Source organism: Ixodes scapularis, unplaced genomic scaffold (genome assembly GCF_016920785.2).
Source record: "Ixodes scapularis isolate PalLabHiFi unplaced genomic scaffold, ASM1692078v2 PGA_scaffold4__175_contigs__length_147842914, whole genome shotgun sequence".
NCBI classification, from domain to species: domain Eukaryota; kingdom Metazoa; phylum Arthropoda; class Arachnida; order Ixodida; family Ixodidae; genus Ixodes; species Ixodes scapularis.
The window spans coordinates 25,980,206-25,997,166 of record NW_024609879.1 but is presented as its reverse complement, the minus strand read 5'-3'; positions in this window follow the sequence as shown (position 1 = coordinate 25,997,166).

Genomic DNA, 16,961 nt, shown 5'->3' with positions numbered 1-16,961 from the left:
CTAAATAGCTATTTCTCTAACTTATCTGGTGAATTTTGATAGATTTAAGTGTATATAATAATTATTTTCAGGTTCGAGCCATGAAAAGCATTCGAGTGACGTCATGATTCAGTACGGACCCGCTTTCCGCCATAGTTGATTGCAATGTTCGCTTGGCGCTTGGTGTGCGCACGGAATTACAGAGGGTCATGTGGATTTCACGCAGCCATATTTTGTGTTTTTGCGTTTCTTTTTCGGTGTACTCATGGCGGATAGTTACTGTTAGTGTGCTACGGTCAAACTGAGGCAGCGTGCGCGAAAACGGTTGTGAAGAAACATACTCTCGAGAAACTTCGCAGTGGTAACGAGACTCACGTTTGGAGTGGAGGCAGACTGCACGAGCAGCTCGGTGCCGTTCCGAAAGCAGAGGAAGTTGATATGAAAGATTACCTTGGGCATGAAGCAAGTGCGATCATTTTCGGTACAGCCGTTCGAGTTTAAAGTTGTAAAATAAAAATAACATACGCAAAGTGCATACACACGGCATACGAAATGCAACCTATTTGGCAATTTCACCGACCATAATCTTTCAACTTAGCTATGTGCAGCAATATGCGTTTAAACAGGAACTTTACTTCAGGGTGCTCTATCGGGCTCTAAAGAAAACTTCGATATAGAACGGGTGCACATGGCGACCTTTAGTGACCATCCTCTTGCTTCATTGCCATCGTCTACATCTCATGCGGCAAAGTCGGGTGATGCTTGGTGTCCAGTTTTTCATAATGACAAACCATTCTATTTCTTCAAGCCACTCAGCGGCATTCTCCCTCAAAGTTGGGAATCGTGTTCTTTATAGAGTGGGCAGAGATAAATGGCGTAGCAAGTTTATTATCACCCTTGGACGACGACCCAGAGCAAATCAACTGTTATTGCACCGTCACTCACATTCTTTGTTGTGTCGGGGTTACCTCCCGTCGAGGTGATAGGGATCGGGATCTTCGCAGTGATGTCGGCAAGAGGGACAGAGTACGCCGAAGACACTTCTCAATGTCCCGCGGTCGCTCCTCAAGACGTGATTGAGGGTCATTCTGTACGAACAGTCATAGATACATTTATTGGTACAGACACCTCTGGTAGACGTGGTCGGCCTCACCACAGTGTTACCAGAGTGGCCGTTGGTCGACAGTTTACCTTACCTTCGTCTTCCTCGGTGTACGTTTGTCAGCGCGGACCTTCACTGGTCCTTCTGACGTCGGGAATACTGCGGCGTTGGGGTGTCCCGTTGAATAGGCATTGAATACTAACATGCAGACGGTGGCAGTCGTCATGCCAGTGCGGCGTACCGCACCTCCGTCTCCCTCGGTTCTCCAGATGCCGCTTCGCTCCCAGGAGCCTCTGATTGAAATGCCTGTTGAGCTTCTTCTTGAACAGTCTCGGCAATCTAAACAAAAGCCGGACGACTGGTGGCAGGCAGTAGCTTCCTGATTTCCGGACAACGTCGTGGAGGATGCCCTGGATGCCTGGGAGGCTGACGTCGAGGTTGCAGCTGGACGACTCGAGTGTCGAGAAGCCGGCAACTCCTGACAGTGACGGGCTGAGGTGTGCAGTGTACGTTCAATGATGGAAGCCTCGGTGATGAACTCTTGGACTGTTGTCGGAGGGTTGCGGAGAAGGCTTCCAAAAATGGTGTCTCTTATATGAGGAATTTAAGAATTCTTAGCTTCTTGTTTTCTGCAGCATGACGGTTGGCGCGGTCGCTAGATCAGGCGGAAACCATCCTCCACGAAGGCGGTGACGCTCTCGTGTGGGCCGTGTTTTGGACCGAATCAGGTGTCCGGCTTTCTCTCGTCAATGTTGGCTGACGAACGTGCCCTTCAGCTTGATCTTGCAAACTTTCTATGTCGTTAAGGAGGATTTGTGGTTTTCAAACCAGTGCATGACCGTTTCTTCCACGACAAGTATAGGTTTCACAGATGGTGGTCTTCTGTCCACCCATTGTGGCGGGCGACACGGTTTTATTGGTCAATCCAGTTCTCGACGTCTTCATACAGTTCGCCGTGAAAGGGCGTCAGAGTGCGAGGTACATGGGGCGTGCAAACAACGGTGGGAGGGAACGCGATTTGCTACTACGGGTTTGTCAATGTTGGCTTAGTGCGCTTCGGGTTCCTTGCAGGACATCGAATTCTGGGAGTTATTCCTGGTAGAGGCGACTTCCTCGGTATTCAGGTTCTTAGTGGTTTATTTTAGGCGTTCAGTATTGTGGGACCCGCTTGTCTTGAGTGTTTTCAGTCGGGTTTAGGAGTGGACTTGATTCATGGCTCCACGGGGGTGAAAGATGCAAGACAGCTCGCCACCCGTGTCCCGTCGTTGGGAAACTACTCTGAGCGACTGCCAAGGTGCGCACACTTCCTCAGCCTTAAAAGTCTTCCGGCATGTGTATGACGGTGTCGTTGTTGTGCGCTTCAGGGAGTGGATGGCACTGCTGGTCGGAGTGGCGCAGCAGGTCCTGTCGGCGCCGCTGGACGAAAGCGGTGACCACTTCAATGTCCCGCTAGACAAGCTGGTTGATGAGTGTGATGCGGTCAGCGTCCCTCGTCTCCCCACAGAGTTGTCCGCATTCATGTGCCACCCGACAGATCTCGGGGACCCCACAGAGCGGACAGAGAATGCGCAGCTCCTCCGTTTGTGTAGAGTGCAGCCGGCTCTGTGGGATGGGGATCCTGTAGGGTTGATCCGCGGAATGGCCGGGGAATGGTTGCCTGAGTGCCGCCCTACTTTGGACGAGTCTGGTCCCTCCATCGTATGTCGGACACCCAGCCGGGAGGGGTGTGCTCCTTGTCCAGGTTGCAACGTTCTGCAACACTGGACTTATGCTCGGATGGAGTTAGCATGTGGCTCGTGAAAGTAAGTGACCGAAGCACACCGCCATACTCCTGCTGCAGGACAGCACCCAGGTCACAGTCGCTTGCATCTGTCTTCAGAACGAACGGCTTATTCAAGTCTGGGAGCTGTTAACAAGTGTTGTCAGACATGACTTCTGAAAGGGCTGTGAGTGCCCATTGTTGTTGTTTGGCCCAACACCACTTGACACTTTTTTTAGAAGGTGATTAAGCGGTTGAGATATCTCAAACGAGTGTGGAATGAAATCCCTGTAGAACGCAATCATTCCGAGGTATCTTTGTAGGCCCTTTACGTTACGTGGGCTTGATTATTCTGTTCGTGCGAGCAGCTTATCTTAGGTGGCGCGAAGCGTTTATTCCGATGTGTATTCGTGTCTCCTTAACTTGACACTGAGCAACAATTTAAAAGAGTAGATATTCATATAAATGTAGTAGAAGAAATCCAATGTTTCGAATATAATTACTGTCCCATAGGTGTAATTGCATATTATTGCTTAAACGTCAGCCTCCAGTAATCAAAGTTTTTTAGTATTATTTTAGCCAAAGTATACTTAGATTTAACAGACGATGTATATACCAAAGCCGGGCCCGCTGTTTATAAACGCGGCGGGAGCGTTGTGCATGCGCAGGAGGGGTGTGAACAAGAGCGGCCGCACTCGCCTGTTTTCCCCGCTTGCACTTTCGCTAACCGGAGGTGTTTCTAACTTTTTTTTTTTTTACTGCGTCGTAGTTTGTTATTTTTTATGTCTGACTATAGGCGCTCAATGCCAGATCCCGAGCAGCAGCGAGGCAGGGGAATCCTAGGCGTAGACGGCGTTGGCTTCGGGGATCCCTACGCCGTGAGCAAGGAACGCTGGCTCTCTGATGCCAAGTTGCACAAGTTGCTGCCGTCAACCTGGATGGCGCACGTTGTCGTCTACCTTGTCATTTCACCGAGCTATTTAACACCGGCACGATGCAAGCGTACAAGTATTTCGAGGCTTACAACTAGTTCGAGTTTGTTAAGCACCGGGTGAACGCTTTGCGTGCGAATACATTGGGAGTCGCAAGTCTCGAAAATTTAACGACACTTTTTTTCGGAACTTTTTGTGCAACTTCTGGAAGCCTCAAGGCGCTACGTTGTGCGTTGTCCAAGTCAAGGTGCTGCCGTCGCAGCGGGCAGGTGCTACACGCCACGATGCCTCGATGTAGCGAGCAACCGAGGAACTCCTGGGCGGCAGCTTGCGTGCAAACACGTTTTGAAAGAGGTTCGGGCGGTCTGCACCAGATGACGGATGCCCTACGCATAGGAATGCCTCGGTGTGTGAACAGAAATTGCGCTGGAAGCTCCGCACATACCTTCAATGGAGGCTTGCAACGCAAGCGGTCCCCTGTTGGAAAATCTTGATGACGGAAAGATGATGGAAAAAGCGAAACTCCCTGTAACGCCGAATTAGGGCGCAGCTCTTGAGGAGGAGGAGGGAAGGGTACTGAGGGGGGTCACGTGACTTCGGGGAGGGGTTCATGTGACCTCGGGGAGGGGGTCACGTGACCTCGGGGAGGGGGTCACGTGACCTCAGGGAGGGGGTCACGTGACCTTGAGAAGTCCCGTGACCTTGAGGGGTCACGTGACCCCCCCTCCCCAAGTTCTCCGAACGAACCCGAGTTCCTTCCGAAGGAACCCGAGGTCCTCCCTAGGTCCTCCCGAAGGAACCCGAGGTCCCCTCGAGGTCCTTCCGAAGGTACACGAAATCCTCCCGAGGTTCTTGGGGGGGGGGGGGGGGGGTCACGTGACCCCCCTCCCCGAGGTTACCGAAGGTACCCGAGGTCCTCCCGAGGTCCTCCCAAAGAAACCCGAAGTCCTTCCGAGGTCTTTGGAAGAGGGGAGGGGGGGGGGGGCTCGCGGTTACGCCGACGGCGACGCCGACGCCGGCGTCGACGCCGCTGAAGCCGGAAACGAGTGCCTAAGAGCTGCGCTCTAAAAGCCTCATACAAGCGTAACCGTAATATGGGCTATCCTATTCCAGCAAATAGGCGGCTCCAGCCATAGTGGATTAAGGCGGATCAGGACGGAACCATACAAGCGTGCCGTATTATGGGACATCCTATACCAGCGGAGTGGTATAGGATGCTCCGTGCGCCATTTATACGCACAAAACCATGCAGGTGGACGGAACCATGGAAGCGTAACGTAATATGGGACATCCTATACCAGCAAAATGCAATACCAGCATGTTGGAGCCATACGGCTCCACCCTGCTGGTGTCGCCTTTTCACTCTTACACAGGGCGATCTCCATGCTGGTATCGTCTTTTCACTTTTACACAGGGCGATCTTTTTCAGCTTCCCATATTTGTTTTAAAAAGGTCGTGAAAGCAACACTTCCGTGGTTTGTGCAGGTAAGTTTCACGGCCAGGGGTACGTAGTACAGGGGCCTAATCGTAACGATCAGTCGGATAATTGAATACAATTTGTTAATTAACTTTTTAATTACTGAATATGAACTCATGGTTTCAATTAGAAACTTGCTGAGAGTCATCGAAAACCACTAAGTCAACTCTTCTTAGAAGGATATAGCGCAGAGGTAGAATTTTACCGGTTCTGTAAAAACAATTCATTTGAATGCGTTTCTAGGTTTCGGTTTCTTATGAGAGCTCATCTCTGTGCCCACGGTCCTGTTCCCCAGGGTCTTAGACGCGCAACACACGTGCGCCCTGCTTCCCTCCACCCTACGAAGGAGGCGAGGGGGCGGCTGTGCACTGCGGCGACCGGGCAGCACGATTCCGTGCGCAAAGATTCACATTGATAAGAACCCGAAGTCTGGAAACGCGTCCAAGTTGACCTTTTTTTTTAACACAATACAATGCAGCTCCTGCCTTATAAGTTCACAAAAATTTTGATTTAGTGTTTTTTTGATGATGCTTTGCAAGTTTCTAATTGGAACCATGCGTCTGTTTCCACTGATTAAAAAGTTCAGGAACATACTATATTCAAAGAGAGGCTGAAGCGGTTTTGTATTTGAGAAAACACTTTTAAATCTTCTTCATTTGACCTCCAGAATCTCACATATCAAAGGTATTTGGTAATCTAGTGAATCAAGGTTGCATAGAATCATTTTTAAAGTATCACTGGAGGCACTCTTTCCCGGAGAATGACGTCACAAAAGGAGGTTTCGAAATCTCTGCTCACGCATCTTCAGCACCAATCAAACCTATGCACGCACACGCTATTTTTAAAAAGGAGGAAAAAAGATGTCACGGCTGGTGCCAGTGCCGGAAAATAAACCTAGAAAGCTTGCGATTAGACGCGCGGCCCTCAAACGGCACATGCTTGGCAGCTGAAAGATTCCCTTACGACGTCACTACTGGTCGGATGTTGTCTTTTTTTTTTTGCGTTTTCGCACGTTTAGTTGTATCTTTGGGGAAAACAAACGTGATATTCAGATTCACGGGGTAAGACTACACTACACTGTTAGCAAGTCCCGTGTACTTGGTGATTATTTGGGGTGAAAAACATGCTAGCTGCACACATTATCATAACTAACACGTTGAGTAATGGATAATTCGTTCAAAAATCATGCGAGGTTATAATAAACCTGTTTCGCTTCGGTTACACACGCATGACCGTGAAACCGACCTTGAAAACACGCATCAACCCCGGCGGCGACCGCAGCATAGCCGGCTACCGAAGCACCAGAATGCTTGGGGACATACCTAGAAAGGACCATGGAGACAAATTCCGCGGAAAGAAACATGTCTCGGAGACAGATATGCACCAAAAGCAATTACGCCATGTCGCGGGACGGGGCGAACCTTGTGCTTACCGTACTTGCTGCCATTGATTGTGGTCGATGGCAATGCGGCTTCCCTTATGTGGCCTTTGTTTGTATTTATTTTAGGGGGCTTGATAACTGTTTCTTACACACCACAAATAAAGTTAGGGGTCTAATTAATCGCTCTGAACAGTTACAATGCATATAAAAAGCGTGTCCTCGATCTGAACACGTGACATCGCAGTTGGTTTCGTTTTGGCTTCAACCCTTCTACTGCAAGCGAAGGTGTCGCGGCTTCCCATGCACCCTCCTCAGAATTTACAGCGCTCCGTGGTGGTTAGTGTTTCCGCAGCTGTGGGCCATCTTTAAGTTAGAGCTGACAGAAAAAATTTGGTCACAGCGCACCGCCGACGTACGCTGGAAGCTAGAGCCGGTTTGCTTTTGTTGTTTTTATTTGGTCGGAGAAAATCTGAGAACAACGCACGTTTAACATGGCGCCGGTATTGTTTTGGTTGGACGGGAAGGGGGGGAAGGTGCTCGGTTTGCGAGCACATGTAGCGAAGGCGTGACCGGAGAAGTGCCCCTGTGATGTTCCCGGATGACGGAAGGTATCATTCGTAATCGTCGTGTGTGCTTGGAAAGCGAAGGGAGTCACAGGGTCCACGAGTGCGTAACCACAAGCCAAGGTTCACGACAACGCTGCGTTGACTTCGGCGATCTCGTTCTGTTTGTTGCAACGCGGCGATGCGACAAGAGTTGAAGTGCTCGTGGTGTGTGGTGCGGTGCTTGGAGGTAGAAAGCCACACGGAGTGTGAATTGGTTGTTGTAGGGTTGAGCGACAGGACCCGTATACGGGCTCAGTCCCGTCGTCGTCAGCTGATCCGGTTCAGCTGGTCCGGCAGGACGCAGCGAGTGTCTTTAAAAGTAAATATTCCTTCGTTCCGTTTCAAAATGTGGAAGTATCCCGACGCGTACCATGAGTAAAAACCTGCGGGCGTTTTCAACAAAATTACGTTGTTTATATTGAACAATGGACTCCGGACTGTTGTCCTAGATCTGCCGTTTTTATTCTTCGTGTTCTTGGACTGCGTTTGCACAGTGACGCACACAACTCGAGTAGATGATTCGGTCCTACAAACGACCGGTTAAAAAATTTCAGGGAAACTTAAGTCACCACTGATATTTTCGTTTAAATATCGTGCGAGTTTGTTGCGCTCATCATGCGGTGTGAATAAATTGTGGCAAGATTTCCTACCTGCCCACAGATGCATCGACTGAGACCATTTTTTGCGTAGTGAGCATAGTGCTTTTCTTTATTTCGGAAAAAGGCGTTGGTGCATTTATTACTGTACAATCCCTTGAGAGTTGAGAAATCGCGGAGAGCGAGCAAGCTTTCCCAACTTTGTCCTTTTGCTCTCTAGCACTGCCGCTAGTTTCAGTTTCAGTAGGTATTTCTACTAGAAGTACAATCTGCTCTAAAGCAGGTAAAAGACAGGGAAAGTCAGGACGGTGCGGACTCCGTGTTTTGCGCTTTCGCAAGGCGAATGGGTAAATTCTTTTACGAGGTATGAGGAATATGCAAACGATTTTGTTATGCCCGTCGTTTGCGTCTCTCCAGGAAAACGAATAAGATGATCTACAAAGGCGCAATCACAAGCCAGGATTTACGATAACTTCGTTTGCTTCGGTGGTCCGTGTAATTGTATTTTACCCTGTTCTCTGCAACACCGTGTCATGACGAAGTGCTGGAACGGTCACGGTTTGTGCTGGCCTACCAGTTGACAGAAACCCGCATCGCCCGCATCGGCACCGAGTGCACTTGGGCTGTTGATGCTCAAGCCTTTCATCCGCGGCTTGTCGCCAGCTGATCCAGCTGGTCAACGGTGAGGAAGCGACGAGAGTGACCTCTGATGTAAATGTAAATCCTCGTTCATCCAGTTATCCGGTGTCAAAGCGTGGAAGGCGTCCAACGTGTACTGAGGGCGGGAACTACGAGCGTTTTGCCTTGCTTTTATAGCCGAAACCATAGCAACGAGATAACTGCCTTGCGTAGTCCAAAATAACGAAGCAATAAGTTTCAACGGGTCGAGCACGTCACCGGGGATGTAGGCGAGACGGTGCACACTGTGTAAACGCTTGCACTATTCACGAGTGGTACCAGGAAAACGACGTCAACAGAGGAGTTCGCGATTCAGCATAATGCAGTGCCACGGGCTTGTGAATCTTCGAAATTCGAAATAATAACAATACTAAAAAAAATAAAAAAACGCATTAGCGCCACACTAGTGATCACGAATAACACCGGTCACGAACTCCCGAGCCCCACCGCTCCACTCAACACCGACACGACATACGACAACAAACTGCATCAAAGCGACCGAAAAGTGAAGGCGTCTGCTCCCGTACTGCAACTAGCGGAAGTGGTGTTGAGCGGACGTCATTCACAAAAATATATAAAAAATGCCTTGCGCAAGGATCATTCCCATTTAGTATTAATTACATAATAATAAACTCCCAATATATGTTTTTAAATCTGATTCAAGCTAGTCGGACTGCTCATAACACTGGTCTAGCATGAAAATAACAAAACTTTCAACTTCTTCATGACCGGTTTAAGATTTATTGTTAACACATAGTTATTTTTCGCAACGGGCTAACATTATAGGTTTGGCCTCCATACTTTTTAAATGCAAACAATTCTTAAATAGGGCTGCCCGTTGCGCCGCGTTTTGGGTATTCTTCTATAAATCTGTAACGGTCAGCGACTAAAGAGCTCACCCGCACATGTCACGCTTATATACGCCGCAGGGAGAAAAGCCTGTTGAATAGGAAGTGTCGGGCGCAGTGTAAGGTGTTGTGTTTGTGTATATGTCAATCCTGTGTAATGCAACAATTCGTGTTGTCTGCGATGATGTGGGGTTGTTGGCCACTCGTGATTGGTCGTAGCGTATTAACAAAACTCTTTCTTTTTCATACACCGCTAGAAATCTCGCTAGGTGGCGCAAGTTACCGCCCGATTCCAAATAGTTTGCTCGAGTTATTTGTCCATGTAAATTCGTCATTCGTGTTTCTGTCTAGTGGCTCAATCGTAGCTACCGACGCCGCTGTCCGCCGACGACGACGCACGTACGTACGTACCTTTGCACGTAGCTACGTCCGCCGCTTGGAGAATGTTTAGTGTCTATAAAAGACATCGAACGAGAACAAACGCCGTCCTGTGTGCTCTCAATTCGGCTGAAAGGCGCGCGGCTCGCTGGGCTCGTCTTTCGCCTGTTCTCGGCTGCTGGCCGCCATGTTTTATGAGCTCGCTCAGCCAACACGCTCAACCGTGTTTAGCGGAAGAAAAACACGGTGTATCATGTTAAGCTTACACAGTACCTCATCTGTAGATGAAAAACACATATGGCTGCGTGTAAAACGAACACGTTTCGACGTGTCCGCTATCGGACAACGGTTTACACGTCTGGGCGTGTTACTTTTGCTAACAAGGTAGAATCAACCTCCATCTAGCTTTCTGAAAGAAGTAATGCACTTCCCCTTAATAAGCCGACTTATCATTACAATTAGCCCATTATACAATGCCCCCTATCCCTATAACTCACGTGCACAGATCACGTAAGTGTAGCTTTTACGGCGTTTTTTCAACAAGTCTGTAAAGCATACAAAGAACACCCTATAGCATTTCCCCTAGTACGATACGACTGTATGGTTCCTTCCTCACTTGAATCCTTCAAGAGACACTCGCAGACATCCAGCGTTCCTTTGGAATACTGGATGTCAGCGAGTCTCTACATCAGTGAGTGGTTTCACACAAGCATGATGTTTACACACCAGTAAGCTCTTTTCCGAGGCCCTCCAGGAGCACTAAGAGCAGAGACGAAATGTAGTGACCTGGTAACTTTGGTTGCAGGTATTTATTTTTAGAAGAATCGCATGCAGCTAAGCTGAACTTTGCTTAAAAGATGATACTTATAAATTCAATACTGAACAAAGGTGTCCCTTGAGCTGTCAGACCAAGCTCCCACTTCTGCCGCTCAGGAGTTCCTAACTTGTGTAACTTGTGCGTAGAGAATCATCACAACCCAGATTTGTGCTGCGGGCGCGCCTGCGACATAAAAATTGAATAAACACGAGATGAAAAATGAAAGACGTTTACAATTCTCTGTAATGCGAAACTTGAGCCCAGCTCTTGGGGTAGAGGATGGGAGGGTATGCCACTCCTCCCCCTCCCCTCTTCCTCTTCGGCTCCCTCCCATTTAGCGGGAAATTTCCCTATATTGATAAGGAAAATTTTCTCACTAAATTTACCAGGGAAATTGATGTCACGTGACCTCAACACCCATTCAGTTTTCCCACTAAATGTAGCGGGGAAAATGGCGTCACATGAGTTTGTGTCACGTCAGCCAGAAACAAATAGTCCCTCCACTAGATTTAGCTGGAAAATTATGGTCAAATGACCTCTACATTAATTCAATTTCCTGCCCAGTTTAGCGGGTAGTTACGCTGATGGCGACGCCACGAAACGAGCACCCAAGAGCTGCGCCCTAAAAAACTAAATGGCTCACATGAAATAAAGTGTTAATTAGAGATAAGAAAAAAAAGACAATCTAAGATACCGCTTTAATATCATTCCTTTTGTTCGTTATCAAATACTTTGAATTCAAGAAATGTTTATCTCTTTATGCATGCCCAGAGATCCCCTCCCAGTTTCAACATGAATGCGATAAATCAGTCTAGACTAGACCTTGTAAAACATAACTCACATGAAAATGAATGTTTGCCACATAGTCTTGCATGACTCGGTGGCTCAGATCTCTAAACATATTTGTAGTGATGAACGTTCTTGAATAAAACTTTTAGGCTTTGAATTTGACAGATTAAATATCCATAAAGAACACTATGTCATTGATTTTTTTTGTGACACATCATAAATTTCAAAGCACTGTCATCCTCGCATACTTCAAAGAGTTTGCATTTTTTAGCGTGGCATGGGGGTGCTATTCTGATACCCAAACAGCCCTCTTTAACAAAATTTCGTCTATAGAGCTTTGTCTTGGTTTTTAACTCACTTGACAGATTCGGTAGCTTGTATTCTCACTCGGCATCACCACTGCTATATATAGATGTAATAGTGAAAGACAAGATATATGGGCTTGAGTACTGCTCAACAAGTACAGATGCGAAGAAAAGTACTGCCGAAAACTCAAATCTCAATATGAAAATTATTCGGTAGAATACAGAAAACAATTATGGATATGGTCATGGATACAGTTAGCACATTCAATATGAAGAATATGTGTCAGACGCACACTCAAAGAAAGCTGTTGCATTTAGATTCATGCAAATTACTTCGGAGAACCAAGTGCTGCAGTCTGCGGAGGGAGTTCGGTGAATGAGTCTACCGAAAATGAGTGTAGACGAAAAAAGCAGTTTGATCTCCGATAATGAACATTACATAAGGAAGTGGCGTGTCATTATTACTGTTACAGTGCCGGCTGTTCCTTAGATTTAAAGAAACTGTCAGCCGCGTCATTCGATGAGTTCCCTCCGTACAATACAGGGTTTGGCTCTCTCGAATGCTCTGCGAGAAAGTTGATGAACTGGAAATATCTAGGATAGTTCGAGAAAAACTATTTCCAGAATCTTATCTCATCATCGTAAAGAATATGAAAACTTTCTAGAAACAAGGTCAGGACAGAAGTTCAATAAAAGAAATACTTTGTTTTGCTAAACCATCTTGCTGTAGTAAATGTATAAAGTTCCCCTAGGTAGAGCTAGTCATCACGGATGATTGTGTCCATTGCTAGGCCTAACAATTTAATTTGCGACCTACAACATTTATAGGATCAACCAACTCTGAATAAGAGGAACCCTTGACATTAAAGGGATACTACAACGAAATTTCGGGGCTCATTTTTTGGTCTGTATGTGTTCAAAAAAGCAGCATCACATCGAACATACCAATATCTTGTTAAAAAGTCACGAAAAGGAATTTTAAAACGAATTAAACGATTAGCAAAGAGCACCTGGTGGATGTCGCTAACGCCTCGCTTGTAATGCCCGTCTAGGAACCCTGACAGCTAGTGACGGAGGTTGTCTCGTCTTCGGCCACGACGAGAGAAGAGGGGCAGGAGGAACTCCCATCTTGCCGAGAATGCCCTTTGTGTGTCGCAGAAGTCGCTATTGTCCCCCTACAAGATTTCAAAAGATTAACCCGTCACTCAAAATTTGTACAAAAGCAGCCGCTTCGGTGGCTCGAACGACTAGGCCATCCTCTCGACGTCAGCCTCGCCGTAGCTTTGCTCGTCTTGAGACGACCTACGTCACGATTGCGTTGGATGTCACGTGGTCTCCGCTGGGCCTTCTCCGAGCGCTCTCCAGAGTGGGCCGTTTATAACGAAAAATACAGCCACCAGGCTCAAAATACAAACGTGCGATTGTCATTTACGGATATTGTGGTTCATGTTCAACCTATTTTTGAACACGACGGGAATATTTCAAATTTCGTTGAAGTATCCCTTTAAAGACTGGTCTCACCATGACTGTATACAAACATCCACATAATAATTTCCATGAACTTGTATATTTCAAGAAAGTACTTGGTGCGAGCTGTTTAGAAAACCATAACACTTTTTAATACTATTAGAAAGCCTGTAGTGTGCCACAAATTAAGCAGTTTTCACTTCATTATAAAGAGCAATTGCACTTCTGTGAACCGTAAAACTAGGCCTGCACTGAATTGCTTTCTTAAGTTGAGCGCGCCCTGCTCTGTTCACTATATAAATCCTTGCAGAGCTGAGAATGTGCAAGTTCGTGTTTTTTTATACTTCACATCTCCTACTGCTGGGCGCGACAGGTGCATAAAGGCCCGTTCACAATCTTGCGACCTCTTAAACCTGGGTTCCTTAAAACTTCTTAAACCAGAGAACACACTGGCGCCATCTATTGGGGAGCAGTGTAAACTCAGTTGTCCCGCATATTTTTTTCATTTCTCGCGCATTATCCTTTCTTTCTTGGCTCGAAAAACTTTTGGCAATGTTATAAACGAGCCTTTCTGTGGGTATTACGCACATTTGACCTCGGAAATCCCGCAAAACCTTCGCTCTTGTGAAATGCAGCTCCAGGGTCACCGCATAGATGGCGCCACAATGCCAGTGTGTTCCCTCATTCTAAAAGCATTTAAGAAGTTTTAAGAGATCTCGTCTCTCTTAGTCGTACTCGGTCGCACGAGTGTGAACGGGCCTTGAGATTGATGACACAAACGTAACACAATGATTATTTTAAGAATTTGTTTGCGTATAGCAGGGGTGACGCCGGCTGCGGGAAGATATTTATGTGACACCGTCAAAGCTGTTCTGCGGACTTCACATTATTCATATGTTAATCATGTCTGCAGACCCCTTTCTGGAATTGGAACTGCATCCAACCCAAAATTTGAATATGCCTTTTGCATTTTAGGCTTAGTAGTGCTTTTGCTGTTTCACTTAAGAAATAGGTTAGAAGAATGCTTATTTCGAGTGGCATACCTTACACCTGGTGGCACGAGGACTCCCCTGTCGCGACGCTAATCAAAAGTCACTGGCAGGAAGATGCTGAGATGCTCTTGTTGCTGGGATTACCTCCCCCATGGTCCTGGCCAGACCACAGAAGAAGATTGAGTCTAAGGCTGTGGTGACTAGGATCTCCAGATCTTGAGGCACCCAGGTAGCTGAAAATAAAAAAAAACAAAACAAATCACAGTCAAGTACTTGGCAGAGATACTTTACAATGAATAGCATCATCTTGAGTAATCAGAACATAGATGCTTTTATTTCTATACTTTGTGCTTGTACTTAAAAAAAAAAAACTGCACCTTCGCTGCCACAGCCATAGTCTCCCCTGAGGACAAAGAGATGTAGGCATTGAAATGATGCGTACCTAATTAAGGCAAATGATTAAACGCCTTCGTTTAACCGTATTTTGCGCTAAACTGGGAGATTTCTGTAGAATATTCACAGTCATCTGTAAAGACTATAGAACACTACCACTGCAATGGTAATATTTCCCTACCCTCATGCTCAACGAGTGTCGAGTGGGGATACAACTCCAGTTCATGCACTCACTGAGCATGAGGGTAGGGTGTACCAGCAGAAGGCAGGTGTCTACATAGAAAGATTTTAGTTGGCGCTCCAAGAGGCTAACCAACAAAAATGGGTACTACTCTAAACAAAATGTCAAAAAAGCGCCGATCTCGACTTGGCACTAACAGTTTCACACAGTATCTATTTTACTGACTAAAGGGTACTCACTCATTATTTCCAGCTACCTAACAAAACTAAATATTCTTCCCGGCTTCCTTTTTAGGAAAATCTCTAAATTTACAAGAACTATTAAGACAAGTGCTAAAAGTAAAAAAAAAAGAATGCAAAACCAAAAATCGAAGTTGCGTGCTGTCCGGTAGCAAGACATCTATTGCAGGCAGACCTGCAGAGTGAGCAAGCAGTCTAAGAAGCAGGGTATGTTCTATATATCTTCTTTTCTTTTCGTGCTGCAGTAAGTGCTGGAAGGAGGTTTTACGACATTTATTTTTCACGACCCAAGTTCTTGCAATCAGTTGAGAACAAGTTCGAGCAGTGAACTTGTCTTCGCCACTGGCATAACGTTTTAGCGTCGCCCATGGCGACTCAAATAAATTTGTAAATAAAAAGAAGACAAACCTTCGTAAAAAAATCTGTAACTTTGCCAAAGAAAAGTTATCTTGACAAAAATATGTGAGGTACAGTTGGACAGCGTCTATTCGTGCACTTAACCAATTTTGAGGCGCATTGGCGACAATGAAAAGAAAACGCTCAAGTACCATTAAGGAAAAGACAGAAAGGATGCCTACCTACACCAGAAAACTTTAGGACGACGACGGGCAGGAAACTCGGGTGAGGCTCTCGGAATGACTCCCTGCAATAGCCCTGCGCTGATCACAGAACAAGATCCGGTCAGAGACTGCAGCCTTAAGGTGCTTCATGCCATAAAGTTCCAGAAGCTGCTGCAATTGGAAGTAAAGTGCATTTCATTTCTCTGCAGAACGGAGAGTTTAATAGTTAGCATGCATTCATTAGTTGATACTGCCATGAATGCGCCTACTTTTGAATGCAGCACTATATCACCAAATTGTTAACTATGCCGGGCAACACTAAAAACTGCAAACATTATGCCAAACTATCTCAGCTTAATGTTAACCGCGGCAGAAGCTTCAAGCCATCCTTGCGAATTCAGTGCAGAAAGCAAGCCATGTGACCTTGTAGATGGACGCCATGGTACGTCGAGATTATAATCACGTCTCACGCTGTGTTTGCTGCAATGGCTTGTAGTGGTCAAAAGTGGTCCAGCTTAAAGAGATACAAAGCATAGACGTTTGTGAGTGTGGCCCTGGCCAAGTCTTCAGCTACATTGCGAGGTAGGTACTCAGACGTTTATTTATTTATTTATTTATTTAACAATACTGGAGGCCCCGATAGGGCCCCGGCAGGGGTGGACGTGTAATACCTAGTACAGGAAATAATGAAAAGGGGAAATGTTCAATACAATGAAACAACAGTCTACATCGAAAAAAATAGCAATAAATAAAGAAATCAAATCAATCCGTCAGGTTTGTAGAGCTGGTCGATGTTCAAGAAAGTCATCCGGCGATGAGCTGTCGACGATCTCTTTAGGGAGTCCATTCCAATCAGTTATTGTTTTTGGAAAAAAGGAGTTTCTGAAAGTGTTATTGTTACTGCGATATGTTTTCAGTAATCTACCGTGATTGAATCGCGTGTCACGACGTAAAACAGGTGTTAGGTAGGGGGAAAGGTCGACCTTCAGGTGTCCATGGTAAAACAAGTATAACAACTTGAGTCTCTAGTGTTTCCGACGTAAATGAAGACAATCTAATTGAAGCGTGTCTAACATTCGTTATAGACTGTCTAATCGCCGGAATTTATTGCAAATTAATCTTGCTGCTGGTTTTTGTATTTTGTCTAGTTCTTCGGTGTTCCTTTGTGCGTATGGGTCTCAAAGCACGCACGCGTACTCTAAATGTGGCATTACTAATGTTCTAAAAGCGCTAAGTTTAACAGAGAGCGGAACTAACGGTATCTTTCGTCTTAGAGACCACAGAGTCTTGAGTGCAGTGGAGCACACATTGGAAATGTGAGCGTCCCAACTCAAGTTTTTAGTAATTGTCACACCGAGGTATTTTACTTGCGTTGACTCCCTAAGCCTAACGCTGCCAATCGAGTAAGGAAATGCTTTTACTGTCTTTTTGTTTGTCACTCGGAGCACTGTACATTTATTCAAATTAATGGCATTTGACACTC